The 9,325-nt window shown below is 43.0% G+C and overlaps 1 non-coding gene across 1 annotated transcript; it reads right to left on the bottom strand.

Moving 5' to 3' along the window:
• Nucleotides 1-7,373: 7,373 nt before the first annotated feature.
• On the bottom strand, nucleotides 7,374-7,480 carry LOC115933801 (U6 spliceosomal RNA). The gene has a single exon (XR_004069656.1). It is a non-coding gene; the product is annotated as a U6 spliceosomal RNA (small nuclear RNA).
• Between the last annotated feature and the right edge of the window lie 1,845 nt (nucleotides 7,481-9,325).

The following is a 9,325-nucleotide window of genomic DNA, read 5'->3' as shown; positions in this document are numbered from 1 at the left end:
AGGGCAGGTTGTAGGTATGTCTGTGGGTGGTCTGTTGATGCAGTGGGTCAGGGCGGAGGATTCCCTGGCAGGGTGGTTGTGCTGTGTGTGGGCAGCTGGTTGGTGCCTGTGGCCTGGGGTTTTTACCCAGCAGACTGTTGTGGGACTGTGCAGCTCATGCTCCCCCAGATGGATCACCCACCACTGTCTGCCCCTGGGGCAGGCCTGACCAGCTAGTTTTACCCTTAGCCTTTTGTGCCCAGATCACTGGGTTATTAGGTGTTCTGGGCCATGGGGCTCCCTTGGGCAGAGGCTGCAGCTGACCTACACCCTATCTGGATGGGTCTTGTGAGGGATACATGCCAAGCTCCTGCCTTGGTGCATGAACCCGTGCCTTCCTCTTCTCAGTGTCTGAGAGTGGGGGCTCCTCTACCACTTGAGCTCAGGCTACAGATCCCAGCTCAATACCCCTGAGCAGTGTACTCAAACCCTGGGCAACTGGGGCTAGGACCGTGGCTTTGTCCTCTAGTTCCTCTAGGTTGAGCACTGGCTGAGCTGGGGGCTGAACTGCTCCCAGGCCACCAGCCAAACACTCGGGCAGGGCAGTGGAGGCTGTGTTGTGTGCATACTCTTGTGGGAGCAGTGAGGCAGGGGCCCTGGGAGGGGCCGGTATACAAAGGGGCATGTAGATCAGATGCACTTCAGTCCTGCGGAAAAGGCCCTGCTCTCTCCCAGGCTGGTGGTCCTCAGGGTCTACCGTCATTCAGAGCAAGATTGAGAGCCCTGGGGGATAGGTGCCTATGGTTGTGTATCGCTGCAGCTGCCCCACAAGCAAAACCTTCTGGACTCCACAGAGGTTCCAACTCTGCCTCTGCCTACTCTTTAGACAGTTCCTCCTGCCAGTTCAAATGTCTGTGGGGGTTGCTGTGTTCTCCTGTGGCTAGGATCCCAGAAGCCTGCAACAGGAAAATGGTGCCCCACAGTTCCTTTCTTAGGTCTGTTCAGGACTAGGATCCGGTCCTGATACTCGACAATCCCATGCAGGCTTCCCAGCTTCCTCCCTCTTCAGCCTCGATGTCTGCGTTGCTCTCTATCCACTTTCAGTATTTTCTCTCAGAAAATCAATCCAAGATGTGATGGTTTACGTGATATCTTGGTTTCTGTCAGTGGGAGAAATGTTTCCTGGCTGCATCTAGTTGGCTGTCTTGTCCTGCCTCCCACAATGAACTTTTAATGTTGATTTTGTATCCTGCGATTTTATGAAATTCGTTTATTAGTTCTAACAGTTTTTTGATGGTGTTTTTAGGGTTTTCTATATGTAAGATCATGTCATTTACAAACAGACAATTTTTCTTCTTCCCAAGCCTGGTTCTTAAACGGATCCTATATTTCCCTGTTTCTTTTTATTTCCTCCCAACCCTTTGCTTTTCATATAATCAATTCTGAAGATTTTTAAAGTTAGGATCTACAAGTTAACAAATATCTTGGCACAAGTTGGCCTAAATAATGAGAATATGTTCACCCTGAGGTTGGTGGTTCCTCTCGTGGTCATAAGGTGACTGCTGGCAGCAGCTCAGAGACAGGGCCTTGTTTAGAGCCGCAGGGTGAGGAAGACTGGCTGGTTTTGCACAGAAGCTCCAGGAAAACTCCTTGCATGTCATCAGTGCAAACTGGCTTAGTCCTGACCATCCATGAGCGAGTGACCAGAGAGGAAGAGAGATGACCACATCTGGCTTGGAGCAATCGTCTGAGGCAGAGGGGATTTGCAGAGTCAACCAGAGTGTCCTCTCTCTTTAAGCCAAGTGCTCTGACATAGGTCTTTTAATCGCCTTACCACCTAGGTTTGTGTTTATTCTGAATCTTAACCAAGAATCTGATATGTTCCCCATAGTGTAAAGATCCTCATTCCTTTTTTTTGAGATGGAGTCTTGCTCTTGTCACTGACTGGAGTGTAATGGCACGATCTCGGCTCACTGCAACTTCCGCCTCCCAGGTTCAAGTGATTCTCCTGCCTCAGCCTCCTGAGTAGCTGGGATTACAGGTGCACACCACCACACCTGGCTAATTTTTGTATTTTTAGTAGAGATGGGGTTTCACCATGTTGGCCAGGCTGATCTTGAACTCCTGACCTCAAGTGATCCACCCACCTCGGCCTCCCAAAGTGCTGGGATTACAGGCGTGAGCCACTGTGCCTGGCCTGGAATGATTTTTTTGAAAGACTCCAGGAAGGAGTACTATTGACTAGGTCATGGGGTTTAGAATCAAAGGGTTATTTCTGAACCACAAGAGTTCTAATCCTCCCAACAGTCGTCTGAGGAACACCAAAGTGCTTTGTTCTTTCAAGGGAGTCAGAGAAGTCAGCACATTTGGGCCACTCTCTTGCTTAGGTTAACTTGCCCCATAATGGTTGGGAGCAAAAGAGAGCAGCACTCTGGAGAGATGGCTCTACTGGGAGGGAGCACATCCTGCTTCAGTGAGACGTGTGACACACAAGTGACAAGTCACAGCCAGAGAGAGAGGGTGGGAGAGGGAGAGAGAGGGAGAGGAAGGAGAAGGCAGAGAGAGGGAGAGACCCACGCATGTGCAGGACCTGCATGTGCCTGTCCACCGGTGAAGATGTCCTCATTGGCGTGCTGGGATGTGTACCCAATTTGTGGGGAGAGAAATGCAAGAACACAAGCCAGGGGTGGGGGGTGCAGGAGAAGAAGGATAGAGCCTCGTTGACCCACATTTCTCATTATTTGGGCACAGAACACTTATGTCCTGGGATTCCTCTTAAACAGTCAGCCGGGCGCAGTGTCTCACACCCGTAATCCCAGCACTTTGGGAGGCTGAGGTGGGCGGATTGCCTGAGGTTAGGAGTTTGAGACCAGTCTGGCCAACATGGTGAAACCCCATCTCTACTAAAAATACAAGAAAAATTAACCAGATGTGGTGGCGTGTGACTGTAGTCCCAGCTACTCGGGAGGCTGAGGCAGGGGAATTGCTTGAACCAGGGAGGTAGAGGTTGCAGTTAGCCAAGATCGTGCCACTGCACTCCAGCCTGGGTGACAGAGTGAGACTCTGTATCAAAAACAAAACAAAACATAACAAACACACCAAAAAACAGTCAGAAGTCAGATTCAGTGGAACATGATTTGGAAAGAGCAAGACTCTGTATCAAAAACAAAACAAAACAAACAAACCAAAAAACAGTCAGAAGTCAGATTCAGTGGAACATGATTTGGAAAGCATCGTTCTGGAGCACGGTGCCCCTGGGGCCCCTGAATCCTCACCTGCTTTTGGGCTCTGCTCACCTTAAGCCCTAGATTCTAGCATCCCTGGGGCTCCCAGCTGCCTCCCTGTCTCTGCCCCACAGTTCGGCTCAGAGTTCTGGTCCCTGGTTTTAGTTCATGTCCTACTTTCATTCTCTCTTTGCTCCAATTTATCTTTAACTTTGTACTGATACATTTCAGTATTTTAAAAAGTCACTTCAAATCTTTCTTGAATAATATCAGAGTATGAGTGAAAAAAATCACTGTGTACAAACATAAATGTAGCTGGATCTTCATCTCACCCCTTAAGACCTAGATAATCTTGGTTCTCATCCTCTTGGCCCATCCCATGAGAATCATTTCTGAGCTCCACTGCCTGGACATCTCTAGGTCATTGATTTTGTTAGGTACATTTTCTACTTCCCCATGACTGCAGGTGAGAGTTTTACAGAACTTTTACCACTACATAACAAGGGTCTCCTTCCTCCAGATTCCACTAGCGTTTCTCTCGCTTTCTCATACACTGCACTGACATCTTCTGGAACACCTTTAGGCTTCCATCCACTGCTCTGTCCCACTGCCCCATGTTTTATGTTTTTGTTATAACTGCATCCTACTTCAAAATCTGTTCTAGTTATACTACTGTGAAAAAAAAACTACCCTAAAGCAGTGATTTAAAACAATAAAAGTCTTATTTTATTTCGTGATACACCTGCAGTTTGGACAGAGCTCAGTGGAGATGGTGTGTGTCTGCTCTAGATGGGTATCTCCTGGCAGCTCGACCACGACTGCAGCATCAACTTCCAATATGGCGTACCACATGGCTGGCTGGCTGGCTGGGGCCCTCCTGTGGTTTAAGGCCTGGTCTTAAAATCAGCATAGCATTGCTTCTGCCATATTCAAACGTTCTGTTGGTCAAGCAGTCACATATCCCAGATTAAAGGAAAGGGGACACAGACTCCACCTGTCAATGGGAGGAGTGTCAAATTCTGGGGATATTTTTTAAAAGCCTCATATCTGTACTATCTTTAAAAGGTTGGCTATTTTTACCAACTTGGCTCCTGCCTCTGGCCCCAGTGGTCCAGAGGTTTCTCTTTTTCCTCCCTGCCTGCTTTCCAGAAATTCTAAGGGCATTCCCCTGACTTTATGATGTAGAGCATTTCAGCTTCCTCCAACCTATATCCAAATGCTTGGGGTCTAACTTGTCCAGTCAAGGTCACAATGTGCCCCACCAACTCATAGGCCTGAGAAAGGCTTGGAAGTTTCTGTCTTTCCCTTTTTTTTTTTTCCCCATGGCCATGTCTGCAAGGGGAGGAGGCAAACAGAGTTTTACTTCTCTCTAACATCAACTATGTTACTTCACCTAGAAACAACTTCAGTCAGCTTTGGTCAAATAGAGTTTTCTACCCTCTTTCCTTTGCATAAACACATGGTCCCCTGACTTCCATGGACTTCTTGGAGTTGGCCTCCTGTTCCTCCTCCTTGGCCTGTACCCTCTTCTGGTCCTCCAGACATGATCTGTAAGTCCTTCTTAATTCCTGGCTACCATATTTTCACAAGAGTTGAGAAACCCCACTATCTGTGGCCTAGTTTTCACAAATACAGAGGCATTCAGAAATATTAATACTTTCACTTCCCTTTTCTACTTTCTGGGTGAGTCAGTTCAGACTTTTTGTTCTGGTCCCTGGGAGCCATGTTGGAAAGCCCACATTAGGCCTGAGAGTGCATAGATGTTGACGGATGGTGCATCAGCCCCCATGGGGCTCTGCAGCCTAGAAAGTAGCAGGACCAGGAAGTCAGCAGGTGGAGGTGGCAAGTGAACAGAGGATGCGTCTTTTTCTCCCTTCCTTTGTCATCTTTCTCCATGTGGGTTTTTATATTTATTTACTTATACTCAGTTTTATTCCAAAACTTCTTTGAACTGGGTCATAAAGCCAACTGCATATTGTAAAGTGGAAGAAACTAAGCTCTGATAAATCAGGTAAAAAGTAGCAAGTGATAGCTGGTGATGGAACGCTACCTATCCTCACTTACCCTTTTGCAAATGTTACCTGGGTGAGACAAAGACATTTGAACCCTGAGGTTTTTTGTATTGGTTTTGCTTTGTTTTTCTTGGTATAGACCTAGGAGTGTAATTGCCCGGTCATAGGGTGGCTTTAGTAGACACTGCCAGTTTTCCAAAGTGGGTGTCCTAATTGTCACTCCACTAGCCATGTATGAGTGTTTCAAACAGCATATTCTTCTCAACATTTGATGCTAGGTTTTTTTTTTTTTTTTGTAAATCTTAGCCATTTTGGTGAATAGATAGTGGTATCTTGGCATAGTGGTATCTCATTGAGCTTTTACTTTGCATTTCCGTGAAAAACAATGCTTTTGAGCACTTTTTGATATGTTTATTGGTCATTTGAGTATTTTGTTATGAAATGCCTGTTATTTTGCCTATTTTTTTTAAAAAAAATTGGGATTTTTGTGTTCTAATTACTAGACATTCTTTCTACATGTTCTACATAGAAGTCTTCTGTTGGATATGTGTTGTGAATATCTTCACATATTCTGTGGCTTTTCTTCACTCTCTTAATAGTGTCTTTTGATGAACAAAAGTTCTTAGTTTTAAGTAAGTCTAATTTGTCAGTGGTTTCTTTCATAGTTAGTGTTTTGGGATCTTTTGCAAGAAATCTTTGCCTACCTTAAGCCAAGAAGATATTATATTACATGCTCTAGAAGCTTTACTATTTTATCTTTCATATTTAGGTCTATGATTCATTTGAAATAAATTTTTGTGTATGGTATGAGGTAGGGTGTTCAATTGCTCCAACACCATTTCATGAAGTGACCATCCTTTTCCCCACTGAAATGTGGCGGTGTCTTTGTTGTAAATTTGGTGACCTTATGTGTGTGTTTCTCTTTCTTGTAGTCTCTGTTGATTTATATGCTTATCTTTATGCCCATATCATGTTGTCTTAGTTATTGTAACTTTATATGAAGTTAAAACATTGTGATTCTTTTTCAAGACTCTTTTGGCTAACTTTGGTCTTTTGCATTTTCATTTATATTTTAAAATCAATTTGTCAATTTCCACAAACAATTCCACTTGAATTTTTTAAAATTATATTGAATCTATGAATCAGTTGGGGATAACTTACATATTAATATTTAGTCTTCAATCCACAAATATACCTTTCCATTTATTTTGGCTTTCTTTAATTTCTCTCAGCAAAAGTTCTATGATTTTCAGTGTAGTGTTCTGGAACATCTTTTGTTAGATTTACCTTTATTGTTAGTGGTTTTGATGCTTTTGAAAAGAATATTGTTTTTCTATTTTCATTTAAACTTATAATTTGCTAGTATACAAAAATACAATTGATTTTTGCATATTAACCTTGAATCCAGATACTTTACTGAAGTTACTAATTAATTCTAATAGTTCATTCCTTTAGATTTTCCAAGTATATAGTCATCTGCAAATAATGGTAGTTACATTTCCTCCCTTTTGGGTTTATTCTTTTCATTTCTTTTTATCACCTGATTGCATTATCTAGGATTTCTAGTAAGTGTTAAATGGAAATGGTGACAGTAGACATTTTTGTCTTGTTCTCAAATTGAGTGGGGACGTATTTAGTATTTCACATTTAAGTATAGTGTTAGCCATAGGGTTTTGTTTGTTTATATACTTCATTATATTTAAAAAGTTACTTTCTATTCTTAGTTTTCTGAGAGTTAAAAATCATGAACAGATATTTTATTATATTTTAGCTTTTTCTGGATCTATTGAAATTATCATATATTTTTCCCCTTTATTTTGTCAATCTGGTGATATACATTTCCTGATTTTTTTTTTTTTTTTTTTTGAGACGAGAGTCTTGCTCTGTCGCCCAGGTTGGAGTGCAATGGCACAATCTTGGCTCACTGCAACCTCCACCTCCTAGGTTCAAGCGATTCTCCTGCCTCAGCCTCCTGAGTAGCTGGGATTACAGGCACGCACCACCATGTCTGGCTAATTTTTGTATTTTTAGTAGAGACAGGGTTTCATCATGTTGGCCAGGCTGGTCTCGAACTCCTGACCTCGTGATCCACCTGCCTCAGCCTCCCAAAGTGCTGGGATTACAGGTGTGAGCCACGGCACCCGGCCTCCTGATTTTTTTTTTAATGGAGTGTTTTACAAATTTATGTGTTATCCTAGTGCAGGGGCCATGCTAATCTTCTCTGTATTGTTCCGATTTTAGTGTATGTGCTGCTGGAACAAGCATGATTTCCTGATTTTTAAATGTTAAAGAATTCTTGCATTCCTGGAATAAGTCTCACTTAGTCATGATGTATTATTCTTTTTACCTATTGCTGGATTTGACTTGCTAATGTTTTGTTGCAGTTTTCCCATCTCTGTCCACGAGAGATAGTAACCTCTACTTTTCATTTTTGTAATGTCTTTGTCAGGTTGTATATCAGAATTATGCTATCCTTCTCTAGTGAGTTAGAGTGTGTTCCTTTTTTCTTTCTTCACTGGAAGAGTTTGTGTAAGATTGGTTATTTTCTTTCTTAAATGTATGTTTTGAAGAACTTGCAAGTGAAGTCATCTGGGCCTGGAATGTTTTGGCTAGGAAAGGCATCTGGGAATCTTGATGTTTACTTTCTCTTTGTATTTTTTTTTCCTTAAGATGTTTGCAGTGGTCCAGAAGAAGGAGATTTCCTGTGAGATCTTTTCCAGTCACTTCAAGGAGAATAAGGTGGAGATAGCAAATGCAATAACAAAGCCATTTCCTTTTCTTGAAAGCCTCAGAGACAATTCCTTTATCACTGAAAAAATGTATACTGTAAGTGAAGTTTATTACGTCACCCACTGTAGTCCGGCCCCCACATTAATTTATATTTGGCATCCTGGATTCAAAGTTTAGTATATTGCTAACTGCCTGATAGGCCTTTTATGCCTTTTGTGGGAAGACCCTTTTCTGTTGGTTAATTATTGTATAAGGTAGAAGGTAATGGGGTAAACAGATGTCATTAAAGACGACACTTCTATTTCTTTTTCTTTCTTTTTTTTTTTTTTTAGAGACAGCATCTCACTCGGTGGCCCAGGATGGAGTAAATTGGCACAATTATGGCTCACTGTAGCCTAGATCTCCTGGGTACAAGCAAACCTCTCACCTCAGCCTCCCGGGTAGCTGGGAGATTACAGGTGCATGCCACCACATCTTTCTAATTTTTTTTTTTTTTTTTTGGTAGAGATGGGGTCTTGCTATGTTACTCAGGCTGGTCTCAAACTCCTAGCCTCAAGTGAACCTCCTACTTCAGCCTCCCAAAGTGTTGAGATTACAGGCGTGAGCCACCTTGCCTGGACAAGACACTCTATTTCTAACTGAAGCCCTGTTCTTTTTTTTTTTTTTTTTGAGACGGAGTCTTGCTCTGTCACCCAGGCTGGAGTGCAGTGGCACAATCTCAGCTCACTGCAATCTCTGCCTCCAGGGTTCAAGCAATTCTCCTTTCTCAGTCTCCCGAGTAGCTGGGACTACAGGCGCCCACGACCACGCCTGGCTAATTTTTGTGTTTTTAGTAGTGACAGGGTTTCACCATATTGGTCAGGCCAGTGTTGAACTCCTGACCTCAGGTGATCCACCCGCCTTGGCCTCCCAAAGTGCTGGGATTACAGGTGTAAGCCACTGTGCCTGTCCACTCTGTTCTTTTGTAGCAAGTATTGGGGTGGGAGTGGACGGTAATGGTGACATGTCTGGAGTGAAATTGAAACGGATATGCTCTACAAATATGTAGTGATTTATACAATATACAAGAATAAAACAAAATTAAGATAGCTAAGATGATGGAAGCAGTATTTCTTTGTAATGTCTATTTATGTCAGATGAAACCTCCAGAGAATTGTGCCATTATAATTGTTATCAAACAAATTTCTGCCTTGCTATTGTCTTGTCTAAAGTGTTTAAATTTTCTTGGGTAGTTCTGGAGCTTTGGAATTCAGGTGTTTTGAACAGTGCCCTGAGGTACAGAGAAGGAAGCCATGTCTTCAGTGTGTGATTGTACTCTTCCTGTTGTGTTCTTTATGGCAAGGGAAGAACCATCTCCCTATCTCTGGGAGCCTGTTCAGG

Source organism: Gorilla gorilla, chromosome 11 (genome assembly GCF_029281585.2).
Source record: "Gorilla gorilla gorilla isolate KB3781 chromosome 11, NHGRI_mGorGor1-v2.1_pri, whole genome shotgun sequence".
NCBI classification, from domain to species: Eukaryota; Metazoa; Chordata; class Mammalia; order Primates; family Hominidae; genus Gorilla; species Gorilla gorilla.
The sequence above is the reverse complement of the archived record's forward strand: the minus strand, read 5'-3'. Positions and strand labels throughout refer to the sequence as shown.